Here is a 23,903-nt window from a genome sequence, read left to right on the forward strand (position 1 = left end):
GGGAATTTTAAGAGGTTAAGATTATGCATGACAAAATGCAAATAGTACGATAAAGAGAGGGAGGATGGCTCATCGAGTGATTCAAACAAAAAAACTGAAGTAAGATAGAAAGAAGAAATAAAGAAATCAACGAATAAAGCGGACAACTATAAATTAAAAGATATAGGCAAAGGTGGTTACGGAACGAGCAGAAGCAAATGAAAATAAAGAATAAATATAAATAAAATTTATTTGATGTACACAGTCCAAGCTCTTTATACGACCCTCTTTTTTAATGTCCCACACGTTATAATGTCCTATGTGGTTGGTCCCGGCCAATTTCTCATTAACCTAGTGCTATTTTATGAACAATCAATATAACGACCTTCCGATATAACAATCGTTTTCTCATTCCCTGGGGTCGTTATATGGAGCTTCGACTGTATGTTCTTTTCAATATACAATATTTTCATTTACAAATTTTGTACAATAAATGATTTGTAACACCTGTAAATAGGACGTTACACAATATGTATCAAATCTATCAATCAGCCAATATCAGAATACAAAAAATAACCAAGTCTAAGGCCATTAACATGTACCAAGGGGAGTCAGTAAGTAAGTCTGAAACAAATACAGCTTCATAAGTATGGTACTAAACGAAAGACTGTGAGTTTTTGGCAATAAAACACCGCGGTAGAACGATAGAACATTCAGGTAGAACATTCCAAGTTGGATTCGAAAAATGCAACTTTATTGTTGGAGGTGAACTATAATGTAAAAGAAGCAACTTTTAGGGGTAAACTTGGTTTACCCCTAAGAGAGAGATGTTTAAGGCTGTGCTGTCAGCAGGAAAGACAACGATGCTGTTTTCTGGGAACTATCATGGCGTTCTTCTTGTGCATTGTCGAACGCCTAAGGAAACCATGAATGCTGCATCCTATTCTGAAAGAATTTGGAGACCCAATTCATAGAAAATGACCTGCTATTGAGATGACGTGGAGAACTGCTGTCTCGTGACAACGCAAGGGCCCTCGTGGGCACAGTTAGTAGGATCGCCGTTCTGCCACACCGGGTGGAAAAGACCTTAGTTCGAGTCCCGTCGATGACGTGACGAATTTTTACGGGCCTTTTTCACAACATGGCTGAGTTAGTCGGTCTCAGTCGAGATTTTTTTCTCCAGGAAACTTGGGTTTTCGTCCACAAAACAGAAAATCGACCTTAGAACACACGCAATTCACAGATAATATACTCGGAGCAATGTGGAATTAGTCGCTAATGCTCCTTAAAAATCCTACTATAACAACGCATACAACCAGGGCTGGATTTTGGTGTTCGTAGGCCCTAGGCACTTTTATTCCGAAATGTGCTAAAAAAAGGGGGAGGGGATAAAATGTTTCTTCTATTTTAACACTTTACTGCGATTACGTGCCTCAAGTTTCAACTATAATAAATGATAAACCACCTTAACTGACGGAGCGACCATCGCTTTGATTTTTCTAGTTTCGAGAACAGTCGCTAGATAGCGTATGTTTATTGAATTGAAGCTTCTAGAGTTGATTGCGCACATGTTTTCTCAGCTCGTTTTTCGTTAGTCACAGTGAAAAGAGTGAAGTCGGTTTTTTTTTTTTTTTTCCCCTTCCTTCGTAAACCCTAAAAATTTCATAGGCCCTAGGCACTGTGTCTACTGTGCCTCATGGGAAATCCGGCCCTGCATACAACCCAAGAATCCATTAATGATTTGCGATGGCAACTGCTTGATCATCCTTCCTAGAGTCTGATCTTGCTCCTAGCGATTTCCATTTTCTTGGTCCACTAAAACAACAGCTTGATGACAAAGGTTTTTCTAACGATAGGGGGATTGAAAAATTATGTACGTCACTGATTACGACAGCAACGATGTCTTTTTACACAGCGGGTTTTCAAATTACTTTAATTTTAAGTAAAACCTTTTGTGGATCAACCAATGGCTTACATTGCTTTTGCCGGGAATATATTCATCTGTCTTATCCCAGTGTTGTACGACGTAGTGTTTGGCTGGCTATTGCACGACTATCCCACAAACACAGGAAACAACAGTATTTAGTGAAACCACCTCGCAACTCAACAAGCAGTCCAATCACTTTGAGATCACCACAAATATTCAAACCATAGTCATTGTAACGTATAGCAGCAAGAATCTGGGACATACTATCGAAAGTTTCTTTCAAGTCAACAACATGAACAAGAGGAACTGATGGTAAAGTATTTCCATTATGAAGCAATACTACTTTCAAACTTAGCTTTGACGCATCAATGAACAAACGCCATTCAGACGTATTGTGATCAATGTTCAGTTCGTGCATAATACCAACGACGTCTTTGCAGACACACATGTTTTCTATTACAAAATATCTTGAAAACTCTTTATTTCGCTTACGGTACATTGTAATGTTTGTACCTTTGGCGAGTAAGTTCCACTGTTGTAGTCTGGATCCGAGTAATTCAGCCTTCTCTTTGGGTAAGCCCAAGTCTCTGATCAAGTCGCTTAATTCTTCTTGTTCAATGTAGTGTGGGCCTTTTCTTTTTCTGGCTCGTAGTCCAAATCATGTGAAGTACATGGTTCCGCGACATCTGGTAAAACAATTTCTTCTGTACCTTCATCACTACTTCCAATACCCTAAGTTTTGGTGGCACAGGTACTGCCAATTCTTTACCGTGTGGCACTGGCCTAATTGCTGATGGGATATTTGGATATTTGATGCAGTGCTTGCTCTTTTTGGAAATACCTTTTATTTTTGTCACGCGGAAATAGCAGTCGTCGAAATGATTCTTAGGCTCGCGCCGCACCATAGGGACGGCAAAAGGTAATGCGCTCAGCTTGTCATATAACCACAGTCTTAAGTTCGTTGTACAAGTAATACAACAGATATGTGGAGCCCAATTTTTTTCTTGGTCACCGATCTTGCAGCCGAAGTACTATGAATATTCAACTTTTGTGACATTGTATATTTTCTTCCTCTGAGTTTTTGGGGTTAAGTGTCCACAAACATAGCAGAAGTTGTCTGGGTGATTGACGCAAGTTCTGTGCTTTGTCTTCTCCATTTTAACAATGCATTAACCTAAAATCAGTAAAAGCAATTGGTAAATTTGAACAGAAGGTGAATTTCTGTAGCGTAGTTTATCGTACACTATATATTGAACAGTTGAATGGTGAAATAAAATTAATAAAAATACTGACTTGCCTGGAAAAGTGCATCAAAATCAAAATAAACTATATCGCAAGAACAGTAATGATGTGCTTGCTTAACTTTTAGCCCAATAAACAAAACCAACCAAAAGTTAATAAGTTTAAAAATTGTATTTCAAACAGTAATTACATCTTTGTACAGAATCCGGTTATCTATCTATATCTTAAAACTGAGACGTGATAGGAAATTTTTATGATTGATTTTAAATTCTATACATAAAACTTGACCAGCAACAACCATTGATTTGCTGGAGGTAAAAATCATGTTGAGTAGTGATATTGTTGGCAGGGGCTATGCGCTTCCTCTTATGATCAGAACAATGTGATTTTTTTACTGTAACTTAATGATTAAAGCTTAGTGATTCCCGGGAACTCCTGGGCTCCCCCCCCCCTGATTTTTGGAATAATCGGAAAAAATGACTACATATTTGAACATTTGGTTAGTTTATTATAAATGGCTTTTGAGAGGGAATGAAAGATAGAAGAGGAAATAAAGATAATCATTCAAAGAATGATTATCTTTATTTCCATTAAAAATATCCCACCGAGATCAACTGAAAATAAGCCCGTGATATAAAGCACACATTGAGAAGAAATAAAACGCATCCGTTCCTAATAATGTTGATAAGCAGTGTACAAAGACACTATTACATACAAAGAGACCACACCGAAGCAGTTCTGTGGTTAGTTTCACTGTGGCATCGTAAATGTATGGGCCATTACATCTATTGATGACTCTTAAAAAAGAAGAAACGCGGATGTAAATTCAGCTCTCCAAGCTTGCATTCCGGTAGAAGAAAATAATAACAATAAATTTTAATACCCATCTCCCCGGACGTTTATGCGAAAGATAGGTCTAGTCAGTTGTGTGTTATTTCTGTATTCATAGAGCGAAATAAGAAAACACAGCAAGTGGAATCAGACAGCCAGTGTCTGGTGAAGCATCGCTTGTAAAGCTTGATGTCTTTTGTAAGGATCCTCTTGCCATTTCTTCTGCCGTTGACATCTGCGTATTGCGCATTTTTTATGACACTTTTACTGTTGAAGTCTCGCCTATGGTTCTTACAAACTTCGACAGTTCGTTATAACCTTTCGAATCCTATAATTTCTGTTGGAACAGCCATTTTATATTACAACCCAAGTGTAATAAAAATATAACAGCCTCTGCCAATCCAATACATCTCGCCACCATTCAAATTTCGCGGAAATACAATTCCGATTTCTTTTCTTTCTTTTTTTTTTCCCCCTTTCTTTTTTCCCTTCGGGAAAAAATAAATCGAGATTTCGTTTAATCAGACCAATAACGGAGAAATTTAAAAGCATCTCCATAAAAGACATTGATGGATAAATGGATTTCTTTACAAAACGCAGTTCCACACAACAAATCGCTAACAACTAACCCCTATCCAATTTCCTAATGACTATAGTGGTATTCTCTGTATATAAATATACGCACAAAGGAAAAACAAAAAGAAAGAAAAAAATAAAAAAATAATGAGAGAAAGAAAGAGGTAGAAAATCAGAAAAGTGAAATTAAAAAGACAAACGAAAACTACACAGGGCGCTAAAAATTTACTTATTGTGCATAAAATGCTACGAGGTGCGTTCAATAAAATATCTACCTACCTATGAAGAAAATGAGATAGAGGCAAAAATCTGGTTTTATTTTTCAACATAACTCCCCCTGAACTTCAATACACTTGTTCCATTTTGTTAGCAATGAGGAAGTACCAGACAAATAAAATTCTTTGTCCTGTCCATCAAAGAATGCAGAAACAGCAGATTTCAGTTTATTATCATCAGCAAAGCGACGTCCATGTAAGTTTTTCTTGAGGTGTCGAAACAGGAAATAATCACTGGGGACCAGATCCGACCTCTAAGATGGATTGGCAAGTTCTGTAAAGTCACAGCCTTTAAAAGCAGAAGCAGCAGCAACAGTATGTGACCTGTGGACTGGCACGTTGTCCTGAAGAAGCAGCATGCCTCTGGAAAGTTTTCCACGGCGTTTTTCCTTTATGACATCCCTTAGGTTGTACAGTACGGATGCGAATGACCCCAGTGACTCTCTGCTTGTGTTCCAAATATTGAAAGTACAAAATTTCCTCAGCATCCCTAAAAATGGTGGCCATAATCTTGCCAGCTGAAGGTTGTGTCCGAAATATTTTGGGTAGGGGAGAACCCTTATGCTTCCATTGCATTGATTCTTGCTTGGTCTCAGTGTGATGAACCCATGTTTCATCACCCGAAACAACTCTGGAGATGAAAGTTTCAGGATCCCTTCCATAAAGCTCTAAATTCTCCTCACAATACCGTATTCTGAATTGCTTCTTGAAGGGGTCAGAAATCTCAGGGCCCACTTTGCACTGACCTTAGTCATCCCCAAATGTTCATGGAGGATGGTTATAACTGTTCCCTCAGATATGCCATATTCCCTAGAGATTTGGAACACCTTTAAATGTCTGTCATTCAGCACAGCTTAACACATTTCTGGAGTGGTTGCTGTCAGAGGCCTTGCTGGACGTGGATCATCTTCGATGGACTCTCTACCCCACTTGAATTGTTTCGACCAGAATTTCACCTGACAATCTGTACTGTTGCCATACACAGCCACCATCCTTTCATGAATGCCTTTGGGCCATTTCCTTCTTTGGTGAAAAACTTGATGACTGAACGATGCTCCAATTTCAGCAAATCCATAATTTGATACCGGGGTCTTCCATCTTTCTATTACAGCAGCACAACCATAACACATAGTGGGATCAAAATTAGTATGATTCAAGTTGAAATACGTAGGAACATGATAAATCAAGAATCATTGAAATATAACTATGGGAAGTACCTTAGGTAGATAATTTATTGAACGCCCCTAATTCTATGTGCCGTTAAGTAACAATTAACAGCAACGCCTCTAATGGCGAATTGTGGAACTACACCTACATCAATTCGAAAAATTGAATACTAAAAGTTTCTTTAGTTCCAACTATCTCATTTTGAAATGAATTTCTACAAATAGCATCCAATTCTCGTCATCAATCACAATCCATTCCAAAATACAAAAAAAAAAAAAGTAAATATATACGAGATATCCGGTCTTTGTGCTAATAAAGTTTCTACAGCACTGCACAAACTGTCATCCAAATAACAGAAACTGTAATGAATAATAAGCAATACAAATAATACAAAGTACTATAAATAGAGCTTGTGTTTCGAAATCAGGTTTATACCCTAAGTAATTGTTTTGCTTGTTAACTTTGCAGTTCCCAACACCAAGATAGATGGAGTCATTCAATTTTCCCCGTTCTCTGTTGCTCCGTGTAGGGAGACGATAATCAAGTTTCCACCGACTTCTCAGTTGTATGTACTTGTAGAACTTTCCTTTGATTGCACTGTAGGTCCCCCAAGGCTTTGTTTCCTCTTCTTGTGGGTGCCGATGGGCTTCTGTTTTCCGGAAGCTCCTGCGAAACGGAGGGGAAGGTGGTGGGGGGCTTAGCAAAGGGAAGGAATAGGGTGGCAGAAATCCGATTAGCAACCATTTTAGAAATCTCTCTCTCTCTCTTTTTCGATTCTAAATGCGTCAGAGAGTATCTAACTGCTTCCTGATTGAGTAAAGTTAGATGTGACCTCAGTTTTCTTGGATATCCTTCGGCATTGTTTACTGAATGTTAGCGTGCGTCAAACAAATTTTCGAAGCTTTCTATCGTAAATGTTGCCCGTCTGTTTTCAGAGTATACTGTCAATCAACCGCTTATCTAGATAACAACCCCCCCTTCCGCCCTTCATTTCACCAGATAGCGTGTACAGCTTTATTTAAAGTATATTTAAAATGACTCATCACACAAACAGGCTGTCAGATAATAAAAACAAATAGAAAGTGTGTTTAAAGGATTGGAAGGGTTAAGTGTTTGATTACTGGAATCTAGAATGTGGAATGAATTTACAAACCCAACTTTGCATCGTCCTATAACTATCCAACTAGTATTAATGTATCAGCGCGTCATTTTGGTATCGGTTGACATTCTTTTCAATAAAAAATTATTGGAAAATGATTACTGAAATTCTTCATATAGAGAGGCTAAAACGTTACGATTTGTATTTGATAAATATATACACTCAGTGATCATTGAATTATGATCACTGAGTGTATATAATTCAATCACCCCATTAGTAATGGACAATGCCATGCAGGTCGCATTATAAAAAACAGAACAACTTCGTACGCTAGAGCTGTGGTAATTTGCATCTGGTCATGCAAGTCAAAGTGATAAAGTAGTAGTTATGGATGTAGTAGTAGTATTAGTATTAGTATTAGTATTAGTATTAGTAACGGCCTCATGGTGCAAGAAAGCCTATGGCTTATGCTGCACCAGCCAAAAAAAAAAAAAAAAAAAAAATCCGAACAAAACAATGATAAAAACAAAAAAAAAATAAATAAATAAAATAAATAACTAAATAATAATAATTAATAAATAAAAAAATAAAATATAAATAAAAAGGAAATTAAACCTATCATCCTATGCGCTTCTCTTACCCGAAAGTACTATCCAGATGACCTTTGAATTTCCCCAAACTGTCGGCCTCTACCACCCATGAAGGCAACTTATTCCAGTAATTAATAACTCGCTGGCTAAAATAAAACTTCCTGCAGTCCAATCTAAACATTTCTCCCGGTAACTAGAATTTATGTCCCCTAGTTCTAGCATCATTTATAATCTTGAAAATTTATTTTACTGATGCCTCTCAGAGCCTTAAACACCTCAATCAAATCTCCTCTAAGGTGTCTAGTTTCCAAACTCTGCAACCCACATATTCGAAGTCTTTCTTCATAAGGACGCCCTTTTGCCGATCTCACCAGGCGAGTTACCCTTCTTTGCACCCTTTCAAGAAGCTCGATGTCTTTCTTTAGGTGCGGTCTCCATACTTGAACACAGTATTCCAAGTGTGGTCTAACATAAGCCTTATATAATGGGATTATCACGTCCCTATCTCTACTTGCAAAAGTTCGATAGATCATCGATAGGACACCATGGGCCTTCCTTGCAACCTGTTTACAATGCTCAGAGAATTTCATGTCTGACCGTATCGTAACACCCAAGTCCCTTTCCTCCAGTACTGGGTTTAGTTGAACTCCACCAAGTGAATAAGTTTTTTTGGGATTACTGTTTCCCAGGTGTAATACCTTACACTTTGTTGGATTAAAGCACAGCTGCCATTTTTCTGACCAATCTTGAAGTCTATCTAGGTCTCTCTGAAGAAGCTCAGCTTGACAGTGATCATTAACTACTCTACCAATTTTAACATCATCTGCAAATTTAGACATCACGCCCTCTATCCCTTCATCAATGTCGTTTATGAAAATTAAAAACAACAGTGCTCCTAATACTGATCCTTGGGGAACCCCACTTCTTACATCAACCCAATCTGAGGAATAGCCATTTATCACAACCCTCTGCCTCCTGCCCTGAAGCCATCCTTCTATCCATCTAAGGATAGTAATGATATCACGGAGTGTCAAAAGGGCATGATTGTGGGTGTTCGTGTGTCGGGTGCTTCCATAGCGGAAATGGCATGTTTTGTCGGTTCTTGCATTCCACGTATTGTATTGCTATGTCAACAGTAGCACAGTGACCTGCCAGAACAATATCCCAAATAACGATGCACCGCACACTAAAATGTATGGGGTTCCACAGCAGACGACCCAGAGTACACCCTCTCCTCGCCGCTGATCATCGTCGACAGCGAATGCTGTAGTGTCAACAACACGCTTGTTGAACACTAGAGGACTGGAAATGAGTGTGCTGTTCGGATGAGTTCAAATACCTAGTGCAACACATCGACGGAAGCCTTCTTGTGTAGCGCAAGCAACCCGAATTCATGACCCAATGTGCATGGTGCCCACTATCCAGGCAGTGATTGCTTAATATGTGGCACGTTTTGCTGACAAGAACTAGGACCCTTGGTGAGTATGGACCAATGTTTCATTGGTGAGGTCTACCGGCAGCTCTTAGGAGACCATGTACACCCTGCCATGTTGCATTTTTTTCCGGACAGAAACGGGATCTTAGAAGATCCCGTTCCCAGCGAATGCCCCACACACACAAAAACTTATTTATGTCAAAATTACCGTTCGCCCATTTTTTCGGCCTTTATTATGCAAGCGTTATCCCCCTCACATAACGGATATATGTTATGTGAGGGGGATTTATACATATATCCAATGATGGATATATGTATCGCATGTATCGCATATATATGGATCTGTCTGTACGTATGTGCATATAAAAGAGCGCGCGCGTTTTTTTTTTTTTTTTTTATATGTCCTAGCCACTAAAATCTCAGGAAATTAGGTGGCAGGACCTGCCAGAGTGAAACTAAAACTACTGGGTTCTTGGTCTGCCTCCACGGGGCGAAGGTGGGACAACGTTGAGCCTCAGCAGGGGTCCAGCGGTTAAACGACCAGATGAACAACGGTACATGACACTACACATATACAATATCCATACACTTTTAAACCTCTGGCATTTCCAGTAAACTGGCACACCCATCACATAATGCAAGCAACGCGGAGATGGGGAAAATCCCAGGTGCCGTCTGACACTAAATACACCTTACACCTTACTGCCGCTCTTCACCCGGTACCCAACAATCATCCTTTTTTTCTATGTCTGTCAGATAACGTCCCTTGCCCACGTTGATCAAATACTTCATATGGGGTGCATGCCATGAACTTGCAGTATCACATTTACCGGTTCTTATATGTGTGCCACCAGGCGGGAAGAAACGACCGATTACTAAAACACGGAGGTGGTCGTAATGTTTTGAGTGGACAGTGTACCATCGCTACAATGGTATATATAAAGTGTTGCTAAAGTACTCAGCAGACAACTAGAAAAGTGTTCAGTTTAAACAGCTTTCCAATTACGTTTCTGCATAAAATGCTAAGTTTATCTTTCAGTTATACGTGCAGGTACTCGAGCCATTCAAACATCCGTGACAAAGATGACGACGAATATTGCAGAAAATGTTTCCCACAGTTGCTTCAATTATCTTCAGCAGCTGGAAATGGTATATTAATATAGGAGGGAAAGAAAACAAACGTCATAATTCTCGTATCTTCTGTTCTTTTCATCCAATAAGTCCTAGAACTTTACAGACATAAGTTGTATCTATAACCGTGATGAAAATAAAATGAAAATACTAATAAATCAAAAATCTCTGAAAATGAAAATACTTCTTTCACGGAAGTATTTTCATACGATAGTTCGCCAATGATATTATTCCAACATATCACACGTCACGTCTCGTCTCTCCTTAAAGAGATTCTTCTAGGAAGAGTAAATTACTTTTTTTTTATGGGAGGCATATTTCTCGTGAGGAACATTTTTATGACCACCACTGTACTTATGTTTTATAAATTTACTTTACCGCTCGATTCGCAAATATATAAATGAATGCATGGGCTCCCCGTAACATTTGTAGAATGACTCGCTTTTATGAATCAGTCGAGACTGGTAATGGAAAAGAACTTGGAGTAATCACGTTTCAGTGGAAAATTTTTAGGCTTATGAGGTAGCTGATTTCTCACTTTAAATGTCTGTTCGTTACTGAACATATTTATCTGGAAATTTTTAAACATATTACTCTTTTATGCTTTTATTTATTTCGATTTTAGTGCAGTCTTGTCGAAATAAATGAAATGAGTACAAACCTTCTCAATTTCAGGAAATTGCATCATTATTATTGGCTCTCTCTAGTCCAAACAATTTTCGAAGTCTTATATTAGGCAGAAACTCTTCCAGTGGAACGTGTTCATCAATAATTAATCTCGGATAAGCGCATGCGCAGACCACGTTCTTACTGTTGAATTAGAAAAAACCATACTACAGAAGCCTAACTTAACAAAAAAAAATTAACCTATCAAGAATAAACCACATTGTATTTCCATCCGCATTTGGATCGTCATCAGGAACATTAAAATAGAAGATAGAACTTTCAAGTTCCTATGGAATATCTTACATTCTCCTAACTTCCATATACCGTGACTAGGGCCCATTAGGATATTCGTGGCAGCTGGAGAAAATGGAAGAGAACAAAAACATTATCTAAACAGTCTTATTTCTGCAGTCCCACCACTGAACGTGTGGGGGCATTCCTACAGGATGAGGAACGCTAATTCACCCGGGAAATGGATTTGAAGGCTGTGTTTACCGGGTATAAAAACAACATGATTTCATTAGATAGAAAAGAATACAGGTTCGTTATGAATTCATGCGATCACTAGCCCGTATTCGGTTTTCTGCTTCTTTTTTCTTTTCTTTCCTTCGCTCTATCCGTCTTCGCATGGCGGTTATTGCATCATTTGTATGCCAGCATTGATCGCGAAGACTCTTTTCTTTTTTTTTTTTTCTCCTACGGAGGAAAAGATGAGGTAGATGAAGACAGTTGCCTCATACCACAAGGTCTGTGCAAATAACCGCTGAATAGTTTTTTTAGGAGAGAGAAAAGAAAAAAGGCAAAAACTACCTCTGAAATTTCTTGTTATCGACTTCCACCGGGTTTGGCACTCTTAAAATCGACACGACTCTTTTCTTTTCACGTAGAAGAATTGATTCCCATTGCTAACAATGAAAACGAATGTCGGATTTTTTATAAATATTCCGAAAAAAAAAAAAAAGTTTTGGAGACGCAATAGATTTTTTCTTTATTTTTTACAAAAGTAATTGATGTGTAAAATTATATCTGCTCTGATAACGAAAGAGATGTTAACAAATTCGATACGAGATTGAATATGCACAAAATAAATAAATCAAATAAATTATATCGTTTCAAAAGATTGCTTGCTGATTATTTCATTTAAAATTGGTATTACCATTTTGTGAGCGTTACACGTTGCATTTCTACCAATCAAATCTAATTTTTCTCCTCCAACCAATAACGAATTACATCTCCAATAAATCGCCCCCCTTTTTTTTTTTAATCTTCATAGTGTGTCTCATTTCGGGAACAATGCTGTAAACACATGGTGAAGTCCTGCATTATTCTCGATACCGTTTTAATACCGAATAATTTTTCAAACAATAGCGTCATATTAATAATAGTATCATATTAATTAATTAACCGGTTTTTTTATGAACGTTAGCATATATTGCATAATGCACCTATTGTCTTGACTATGTTCATTCGCATGTAGACGGATTTTCATGAAGTTTTATATTTGTGCCTTTCAAAAATATTTTTCGAGCAATTCCAAATTTTTTTTAAAGTAATCACTTTATTAAAATCTCATTTGAAGCAAAGAGAAATCAATGTCATAAATCGCTCAGCAGCATCAGGAACCAAAGCCAATAGAAATCCATAAATTATAATTTATGGATTTCTATTGGCTAAATAAATAAATAATTATTCATTTATTATTTTTGACTTCTCCATTTAATAACTCTACTTCTAGTGTATACATTTTTATGAAATTTTATATTTGAGCCTTTCAGAAAGATTTGTCGAACAATAAAAAACCAGCAATTATTATGTCTCTGTCCGTCCGTCCATCGGCATATAATAACTCGACTTCCAGTGGATAGATTTTCATATTTTACATTTGGGCCTTTTAGAAAGATTTTTTTGTCATCGCAAATTTAATTAAAATTAAATTTGCGATGACGACTGCGAAGTCCCTAATTAATTACGACACCAAATATTTAGCGACTTATTCGTTCGTTTGTTTTTTTCAGTTCATTTAATTCAAATTAGCTCGTTTTCGCAACAGATTTATATTTAAAAAATTACCACTTCCAGAAAAGAAAGCGAACCCACCGGGAGTCGCATGTATGTATGTAACTGGATTACAGTTCGTAATCCAGTTACACACACACACACAGCGATCACTGAATTGTGACCACCCCATCCGTAATGGACTATGCCGCATAACTCGCCATATAAAAACCCGAACAGGTTCCTAATCTAGTGCACTGGTAATTTGCGTCTGGTCGTGCTCACGGCCACCTTTGGTTAAGATTACTCAAGGAGGATGTTGGTGGTGAGCGAAGGGTGCAGTGCGTTGTAAGGGCTCAACGGTAGATCACTGTGCGACAGTTGACGTCTCAAAACAATATGGGGAGTGCAAGAATAATATCCCAAATGACGATGCAGACGTATGGGTTCCACAGTAGACAACCCAAGATTGTCGACGGCGAATGCTCTGATGTTAACAACATGCTGGTTGGACACTGGGGGACTGGAAAGAAGTGTGCAGGTCGTAAGAGTTCAAATACCTGGTGCAACGCGCCGACGAATCCTTCCTGTGTAGCGAAAACAACCCGAGTCCATTGACCCAACGTTCATGGTGCCCACTATCCAGGCAGGTGGCGGTGGTTGCTTAATATGGGGCATGTTTCACGAGCAAGGAGTATGATCCGTGGTGCATATGGACCAACGTTTCAATGGTGAGATCTGGACATAATGGACATAATGTGTTTATTAGGCGGTGCCAGTGGTTTCCCACAAAACCGCTCTTAGTGGTACTGTGAAGATGAAGCCTCTGCAAAGTCAGATGAGCGTGAGTTATGTTGGGTACCGTAAGTTACGTGTTGGTGTGTTGTTGTGTTGTTCATCTAGCCTCTTAGTTAATTGGAGGTGGGGCCACAAAGGAAGGCACCCCCCCAGCATCCGTCCATGGCACGAGGAGCCAGGCCAGGAGTAGATAAGAACGTCCGACGAGGCCGACCCCTGGCAGAGCCTGGGGAAACCCCAAATGAAGAGAAAAATGGAGACAGCGGAAGAAAGGGAAATCAAAGGTGAAGGTGAAAGGGGGACACTAAGAGAGATGGGATGCCCTCAAGAAGGGTGGGGAGGGGTAAGAGAGAGAGAGAGAGAGAGAGAGAGAGAGAGAGAGAGAGAGAGAGAGAGAGAGAGAATAAAAGTGCCTAAGCGTGAATAGATAGACTGCTAAGGAGTATTTCTGAGGCAACAGCATGCTAGAGATCATTGGCCGGCAGCTCTTAGGAGACCATGTGCACCCTGCCATGTTGCCTTTTTTTCCCGGACAGATTTTCCAAGACTACAATGCGCCGTGTTGTCATCGGGCCGGCACTATGCACGAGTGATTCGAGGAACAGTAAAGATATCGTCCATCTTGATGGGCCTTCATATTCGCTTGACCTCAATCCAAATGAACGCCTGTGGATATTTTGGCAATGGGAAGTGAGGCGATGAACATGCAACTGTCATCTATTCGGACACTGAGGAAAGCCTTGCAGGCAGCATGGCTGCAGATCCCTACGTGCATATTTAGACGTCCACTAGATTTTTATAAATAAAAGATATTTTAAAGTTAATATTGGAAAATAAAATTAATAAGAAAATTTCTTAGGCATTTATTTACCTAGGGATTTATTTCAGTGATGAAAAATTTTTGTTATAAGTTAAAAGTACGTATTTCCTTTATCTATTTTTCAATACCAGACTCTTTCTTATTCAACCTCTATTATAACCAATACGAAAACTCCATGTAAACTTCGCAAACATCTTTAACCTATTTAGAAGTAAAAAATTTGTGGTATACTAGAGAAATCCGTTCTCTTATAAGTCAACTTAATGTTTATACACGTTTCACATGGAAAAAGAGTGAAAAACGGACATAAAATTCTCTATAATTGACAATAGTAATCAGCCATCCGAACGAGCAGTAACTTAGCAACCATAAGATAAAAATAAATAAATAAAAAAGTGCATCTTTCACTGAATTCCGAAATCCTCTGGGGAAATGATTTATTCATGTTTTATGCAAAATATTCGGAATTAAAATCCAGAAGCGTAGTTTTCAAGATTCGCATCAAGAAATGTATATTTACAGAGAATGTCAGTCCCCGAAAAGCAACCAGAACAAGAAAATTGCGTCCTATCTATCGAGGAATACGTAGAACGCCTGATTAACCTGGTGCTATACGAGAAAGCCGTGCCTTGTTTTTATAATAACCATAATGTATGCACACAAGAAGTAGAATAATCAGAGGCCTTCTGCATTTGCCTAGAAAACGTTGTTCGACTTGGATAAATGATTTTTTCCTCCGGCACTTGATCTTAAACTTACGCTGTCTACAAAGCAGCACGAGCTTTGAAAAGAGGCTAGTGGACTGCAAATTAAAGTGGCAGTAAAAGCGAATTATATTAAACTTCTACGTTCCGGTTATTTAGAAGTGTGGCAATACAGTTAAGCAATGATAATTTTTCATGTTGTTCGTTTCTATTAATTCATTTAACAACCGTTAAATGAATTAATGTTTTCATAGTTTAGGTTTTATTAACAAAGTGGCTTATCCAAGGACATACGCAGAAAACATTTTTCAAATTCCGGAGGATTCTCCCCTTGGTTTCCATCCCCTCACTACGTACACCTCTATAAATTATATTACTGCTTTTAAAAATTACTGAATTACAATGAACTCAAAGGGCATTTGTTAATTTTAATTTTTTTAATTCTGTTTTTGCGCCTCTAGTAGGACTGCGCCCATCAACAAAGGAGGCCCAACAAAAGTATGGGCCTCCTTTGTTGAAATGTAACTGTATGTATGATGAGATTGCCAACGCCCACGAGACTTAGCAATCCTAGGTTTTGGAATTACGGGAAAATTATACGAAATACGTTTCCCAGTTAAACAAGTATGAATACATGAAACTTTGTCAAATATTTCAAACTTTGCATCCCAAACGAGGAAACGAGGACTGAAAATTTGTCTCTCTCTCTCTCTCTCTCTCTCTAATTCCTTCTCTCTCTTTTTCCTCTCATTCCTTCTCTTCTCTCTCTCTTTTTTTCCTTTCAGTCCTTCTCTCTCTTTTTTTCCTTTCAGTCCTTCTCTCTCTTTTCTCTTTCTCACTCTTTTTCCTCTCATTCCTTCTCTCTCTCTCTTTTTTTCCTTTCAGTCCTTCTCTCTCTTTTTTTCCTTTCAGTCCTTCTCTCTCTTTTCTCTTTCTCACTCTTTTTCCTCTCATTCCTTCTCTTCTCTCTCTCTTTCTCTTTCCTCTTGTTCTTTCTCTCTCTTTTTTTCTTTCATTCCTTCTCTTTTCTCTTACTCACTCTTTTTCCTTTTATTCCTTCTCTTCTCTCTCTCTCTCTCTCTCTCTCTCTTTCCTTCTCTTCTCTCTCTTCTTCCTCTAATTCCTTCTCTCTCTTTCGGCGCCTCCGTACCAGGTGGGCAGGAGCAGTAGTGCGTAGCACATGCTTCTTAATTAGACCGGGGTTCAAGCCCGTGAGCCACCAAATATGGAGGATGCGGAAAGGTCATGGAATGACCACCGCATATCCCCGGAACAATATGGCCTTAGTTGCTAATGCTCCTAAAAAGCAAACAACAACAACTCTCTCTCTCTCTTATTCCTCTCAGTCCTTCTCCTCTCTCTCTCCTCCCATTCCTTCTCTTCTCTCTTATTCCTCTTGTTCCTCCTCTCTTTTTTCTCTCATTCCTTCTCTTTCTCACTTTTTTTTTCCTTTCATTCCTTCTCTTCTCTCTCTCTTTCCTTCTCTTCGCTCTCTCTTCTTCCTCTCACTGCTGCAATACTCAAAAGAGTATTGCAGCATGTTGAATAGCCACAGTCTAGTTATTTAGAACTACAAGAGAATACATAACTAACCAATGAAAACACTTTTCATTTCCGGATCGTTTCTATGGCAACCCATTGGATGAATTAATTAACGTTGTTTCCTTAGTCTGATTTTTAATTAAACAGTTGGATAGTAATCAGTAATATTTTGTATTTGGAAACTAAATTATCTTAAAGAATGTACTTAATTAAGTGATTAATTAGTAAATAATAGTATAAGCCGCATTATTTTAAATATTTCCATCACTGTTCTTAAAGGTGGACAAAAATTTGATTATAATGGGAAATGTGTGCTATCGAAAGCGAAACTCATTTCTTCATTCTCCACTCTACTTAATGTCTTTTGTTCATTAAGCAAAAAAAACTTAGAAAGCAAGTTTTTTCCCTCGATTTTTTTCGATCCTAATGAGTTGTATTTATTTGTTAATTTTTTTTCATAATTCACTATTTTTCAATTTCTAATCACCTTCAAACGAAGCTATTAATTCATTAATGGGATAAAATGCCTCATCTGTCAGTTATTTATAATCTCTTTGATGACAGAGATGGAAAAATGGCTAACAAATACGATTTTTTTTTTCTGCTGTTATAATCTTCTTGTCTTTTGGTAGTAGATTTTTTTTATTGCGAAATTCGTAATTTCTTTTTGAATGCTTTAGCTTTCCTCGTCTTAGATTTTTTTTTTTCTGCAGCACATCATTATATCTTTTCCAATTCATTCGGGAAGGAAGCAAAAACGCTCCAACTTAGATAGATTAATCGATGTGTCATAAAAGAGAATCGATCCTCCTTGAAAATCATTTTGAAGCCGCTTCACTTGATTTTTTGTGTCTTTCATCCTCGCATATGCCTGCCGTCTTCCAGTTTTAAAGATGTCTCGCTGCATTCAGTTAAATAACAAGACATATGCCAGATTCAAGTAATTAGTTAACCCTGTCGGATTTTTTTAGAACTACCATTGGGCTTTTTTATATCCGTTTTCTATAAAACATTCTCTGCTGGTACATTTTTTCTCTAAATTCAGTCAAGATTTCTTCCACGTTTCTCGCGTTATCAGCTTTATAAATCGAAAACAACCAGTTTATGGTGGAGGCCAGTTATTTATTTTTTTTTAAATCGGAAATTGCAAAAACTTATTTTGAGGTGTTCTTATGTTCAGTGAAAAGTTTTGTGCCTTTCTTTCATTCTTACCTTGTTTTTATTCACAATATTCTTTTTCCTTGCTTTTTTTTTTTTTTTTTTTTTTTTGCCATCTATGGTTTTTTTCCTCACATCCCCCCCCTATCCACCTCTTTTTTTTCTCTTTTACTATTTTTGCTTCTTTCGTTTAGGTTATCTCAGTTTTATAAAATTATTCTCCCTCTCCTCTCCTCTTTTCTCTAACATTCTCTCTTTTTCTTCTCTCATTCTCCCCCTTCTACTTTTCTCTCTCATTCTATCCCTCCTTGCTCTTTTCTCTAACATTCCTCCCGTTTTCTTTCTTTTTTCTCTAACATTTTCTTTCTTTCTTTCTATTTTCTCATTTTTCTTTCTCTTTCTCTTTTCACTAACATTTTCTCATTTTTCTTTCTTTCTTTCTCTTTCCTCTAACATTTTCTTCTTTTTTCTCTTCTCTCATTCTCTCCATTTCTTTTCTCTCTCTCATTCTTCCTCCTTCTTCACTTTTCTCTCTCTATCCCTCTTTCTTCCTCTTTTCTCTAACATTCTCTCCTTTTTTCTGTTTCTCTTCTGTCATTCACCTCCCTTCTTCTTCTTTTCTCTCTCATTCTATCCATCTTTCCCTAATATTTTTCCCTCTTACTCTTTTCTTCAACGTTCTCTACCCCTTTCTTTCTTTCTCTTTGCTCTAAAATGCTCGCCTGTTTTTTTTCTTTCTCTGCTCTCATTGGCTCCTTTTATTCTCATTCTCTCATTCTTTCCCTTCTTCCTCTTTTCTCTCTCATTCTATCCCTCTTTCTTTCTCTTTTCTCTCTCACTCTATATTCTATTCTCTCTCCCCCTTGCTCATTCTTTTTTCTCTCGTTTTTTTTTTTTTTTTTTTTTTTTTTTTGTCAATACCTCTCTCTCTCTCTCTCTCTCTCTCCCATGCTCAGTATCTGTGTATTTAACTGATATATGACCTTGTGTATTTTTATTTGTGTTTAGGAGTTACAGTAGCTCACAACGCTATTCTAGTGAGTTACTCCGATTCAATAAACATTGGTGGCAGTGACATTTCTTCGTGAGGCATTGGCTCAGTCTGTGACTATGATAAAGAGTAGGAAAGCTAACAGGTTGTAGATAGGGAGGTTAAAGTTAAATAAGGTACTTTCCTCAAGTATCTTTTGTTGATTTTATGGGTTCAGCGATTCTTTTGTACGAATCACTTTTACTTTGAAAAGCACATCACTCGCCATTTCATTAACGAACTCCTTTTCAATAAAAATGGTTATGGAACTACGTGCAAAATAAAATATATAAATTTGAGATATTTTAAAGCTAATGAGTCTGGCTTCTTGGTTAGAGGCAGCCTCATTTTTATTGTAAGTGGGGAATTCACTGTGTGTGTGGGTGTTGAGCGACCACGAGGCCACGAGGTACAGGGCGGGACAGGGGACCCACCTGCTCATCTTTCGTGTTGAATTTTCTACACACCACCGGCGAATGTCCCCCCTCACATATCGTACGAATCGAAATTACAGAGGCTTATTGAGCTCAGCCTCACGAGCATTACACATGCATCTCTGTCAATGGGGTTAAGGTAGCTTTGCAGTGCCAAATATCTCGTCGTTTACCTAGAATTAATCCAACATAAAAATATGAAATTTATTTTTGTATATCCCAAATTTAAAAGTGTTTTTGTCACCCTCGCTTGTGTGGTTTGCACGTCTTAGGAATGACATCAGAATGCAAGATAACACACAACGCTTGCGGAAACCTGCTAGGAAACCGATCCCCTTTCACACATCCCTCCCTCCATCCCCACCCCATTGCTGTCTCTCAGTGTCTAGCTCGATAAGGAAGGAATATTCTAACTCACGTTCCCCAGTTATCGCGTCTATCTTTCTTAGTAAACTGAGTTAGTTTTACCCCCCGAGGACGCTGCTCTGGCAAAGACGTGAGCGGAAATAGTTTCGGAGGTTCCGGCTAAATTTGAGACGATTCTAAGATAGCCAGATGAAGTCGACGAACTATCTCCTACGATAAATGAAATCTTACATTCCCCCCAACATCTCAGACTGCAGTTAATCTTGTATTTCCTACCTGTTTAACATAACTGGATTCTGGAATAGAGAAATATATATAATAGTAAAGCCATTTAGACTTCCTATAAATCTGTACAAAATAATATTTAAATATTATTACATTAAAATAAAGCAACTCCTGCGAATGATATCGTCTAATAAATCTACAGGATGGGACAAAAATCAGGCACTACAGAGAATTTTACAAATAGCATTTGTATTATTTTAGAATGTGTATTATGTATAATGTGGTACATAACAGAATACCTTATATGTTCATTTTAATTATTTCTCCATTGGCGCCTGAATTTTTGTCCCACCCTGTCCAAATTGATTACAAACTGAATACACAGTGCAAGATGATCAGGTTAGTCAATTTCTAATAACTCTTTAAACAAAAAAGCATTTGAAATGCTTTTATTTAAATAAATAGTTTTCAATGACGATTTATCAAATTAAAAAACCACGAGTTTCTAAGAGTTCTAAAATACGCTGTATTTATAGCTGTATTTGATCACAAGAGGCCTCCGTAGTCGAGTGGTCAGGAGCGGGAATGCAGTAGCACACGCTCCTTGAGTAGACCAGGGTTCAGGCCTCTGACTGCTAAATACGGTCGATCTGCAAACCCGCACTGGACCAGCGTGGCAGACATAGTGCATTTCCCTCAACATGAATTGTTGAGGAGGCTTCCATCTTGCAGTGGGTTGATAATGGCTGCAGTTTACCTTTGTTTTTTTTTTTGGTCACACGAAATAGATTTTCTTGGTGAATTGAGAAAATCTCCTCTTTTTTTTTTCCCCAAAGAAACTAAGTCTGTAACGCATCGGTGTATTGCGCCTGTAAATTTCGTGGATCCTATAGTCGGTTTACTTCATTTATTGGATGAAAAAAAATTTGTGTTTTCTCGGAAAAAGATGTATACTCTCGTGCTCCGAGAAAGACTTAATTTGGCCATGGTGTGAAAAATGCCTCTAAACTGATGACGGAACTCGAATCTATACCTTTTTTCCGCAAGGTGTGGAACGACAGAAATATATTGGCGATCATTCCTCTCTCCTTTTAACTTTCTTCTCTTCTTATGTGTATATTGGCATCCGTCACTGTGAACACCATATTTTCTTTGATGTTGCACATCATTCCTCGCGCATACAGGATAGCCAATGCGGCCTATTGTTCAGAAGAAGCATTAGTATACCAAATTTATAACTGAGACACGTAATTTAAATTTAAGCAGTCGAAATCTCATTTTCATTTGACTCACCCTTATACATATAAAGGATGTTTCAAAAGTACAGTATGTGCAAAAAATTCTGGCACCTATTTTAGGTTTTAAATTTAAATTAATAATAATAATAATAATAATAATAATAATAATAAAAATGATCAGATCAAAAAATAATAATAATAATAAAAATGATCATACTTATGCATATAAGCATAAGTCTGATCTGGAACGGTGTTACTGCTGCTTGAATTAAAAAAAAATATGACTATTGAGTTTTGAGTAGTAAAAATGATAAAAAATAAATACGAATATGCAGACGCACATCTATAAAATGTATATTTATACTACTTACGTGTCTACATACTATAATAATTTTAATATGATTTTATTATTTGGTACTGTTCTATAGTTATTTATTATTAGTATTATTATTTTAAATTCCAGCAGCAACGGCTCCGAAACAATTCAGAGTGGAGCACAACCTTACGACTCCCCCTCCACTCCCTTAATTGGGACTCAGAATTTTTTGCACCTACTTTCGAAACACAGGGCTGTAGGAGCGAAATTTCAGTTATAACGTTATAAACGAATATTAATATAAAGAATAATAAAAATTTTCTGAGATTAGATAATGCTAATGATTCTCTAAATCAAACAACAAACGTACAAAAGAGGGAATGTTATTTTATTTGAAAAAATAATTAACCAACCAATTAAAATTAAACATTCCACATTTTCTAACATGTCATACTATGAAATAATAATTCAATCTCTAGAACTTACTATTTGTACCCTCTCGAAAAGAAGTTTCCATATATTTTTTTACCATCGTGCCTTAAATGCTGACGAATTTAGCGAAAATATTAAAAACCCATAAATTCGTCACGAATTATTAATTAAATACAAACGACAATTTTTTTACCCCTGTATAGGCAGGGTGCGCTGCTAACTGCTGTGACGTAACAAAGTCAACACGTTTCTCACTTTGGCTTTATGCTGATTTCTCTAGCTGGTTGCAAGCTTTTGCGACAGTTACAGCTTTATGCATGTGCTTGTGTGTGTGTGTATATATATATATATATATATATATACATATATATATATGTGTGTGTGTGTGTGTGTGTGTGTGTGCGCGCGCGCGCGCGCGTACAAGCTTGTGAATGTTCGTGCGTGCGTCCGTACGTGTATTAAAGTGCGTTGAAAAACGATTTTTACCGTTCCCCGGGAAAATTGCAATTACAGTCTCTGGTAGAGGCGTATTAAATGGGAATCAGAAGATACAGCAAATGTGTTTCTTTCTTCCTGCCGAGCAGCGAATCATTTTGTAGTAATTTGTCTCCCTCATTGCACATTAGAGTTGTTCACTTGATAGTAATTAACAGAATTCCAGAGAGTAATTAATATTAACAAACTGCGCCGTGCTGGTGACACTCTTGTTTACAATGAATTATCTTGAAGTGGCGCTGTGAACCGGCTTTGGAGCAGGAAATCGATTAATGATGTGAGAATGCAATTACTGCAGCCAGTCTACATGCTCTTCCCTGCTTGACACTGTTACAGAGGAAAGCTTTGCTGGGCCGCGGTGGCTATTGATCGAGCGGATGTTAATTTTATGAGCCGTAACAGTCACTCCGTCTCTCCGCCACGGGCACATCGAAGGGTAATTATTAATTAGGTAGCCTAATTGAAGTTCATCATCAGTATTTCTGTGTAGAAGGCCTTTAGTCAAACAGAGACCTGTCCGCTGTTGCTATTGAGGCGAGAGATAAAAATAAACAAATAATTTCGAAACATGTTTCTTATTTAAAAGATTTGTGCACCGATTGTTATGGATTTTTATATGCATTTATTTTAATTTATTTTTTCCGTCTTAATAACGGCCTCATCTGGACTCAGAGATCGAATTAATTCCGGAATTTAACACCAGAGCACCCTAAAATCGCAAATTAAAAGAAATATCGACGGACTAAAAGAAACTGGACTATCTTCGAAGCGATTAACTGACCCGCTGCTCAATATATTTTGGGAAGTTTCTATGTGACGTTTCTGAGAATTGCTACCAGGTGGCGGAAGTGTTTCACAGATTCCAATTACTTTTTTTTTACATTTTTACAAATTAATTGTAACGGTGAATGAAGAAAGCCAAATATTTCATACATTCATGTATAAACTTCTAAACTAATAAATGCATTTATTAATAAATATATTTATTTATGTTAATAATAAGTAATAAATTTATTTTAGCCAGCGAGTTATAAATTACTGGAATATGTTAACTACATGGGTGGTAGAGGCTGGCTGACAGTTTGGGGAAAGTCAGAGGTCAAAGGACAGGATAGTTACCTACTGGAGGAGGGAAACGCAGAAGTTGCCTAGTTCCTTTTCTTTTATTAATTATTTATTTTTAAAATTTTCTTCTTTTTTTCTTTTTCTTTTTTTTTTTTTTTTTTGGCTGGTGCAGCATAAACCATAGGCTTCCTAGCACTATGTGGCCATTGCTAATACTAACACTAATACTAAATAAATATAATAAAGATTTAAATTTTATTTCCACTAAATTTAATAATTTATGAAACACGTTAATAATATTAATTACTAATATTAATAAATATAAATAAATTATCAATAATATATTTAATAATTATTGAATAATATT

The sequence above is a fragment of the Mastigoproctus giganteus genome, chromosome 5 (assembly GCF_048544385.1).
Source record: "Mastigoproctus giganteus isolate SK-2022 chromosome 5, ASM4854438v1, whole genome shotgun sequence".
Classification (NCBI taxonomy): Eukaryota; Metazoa; Arthropoda; class Arachnida; order Uropygi; family Thelyphonidae; genus Mastigoproctus; species Mastigoproctus giganteus.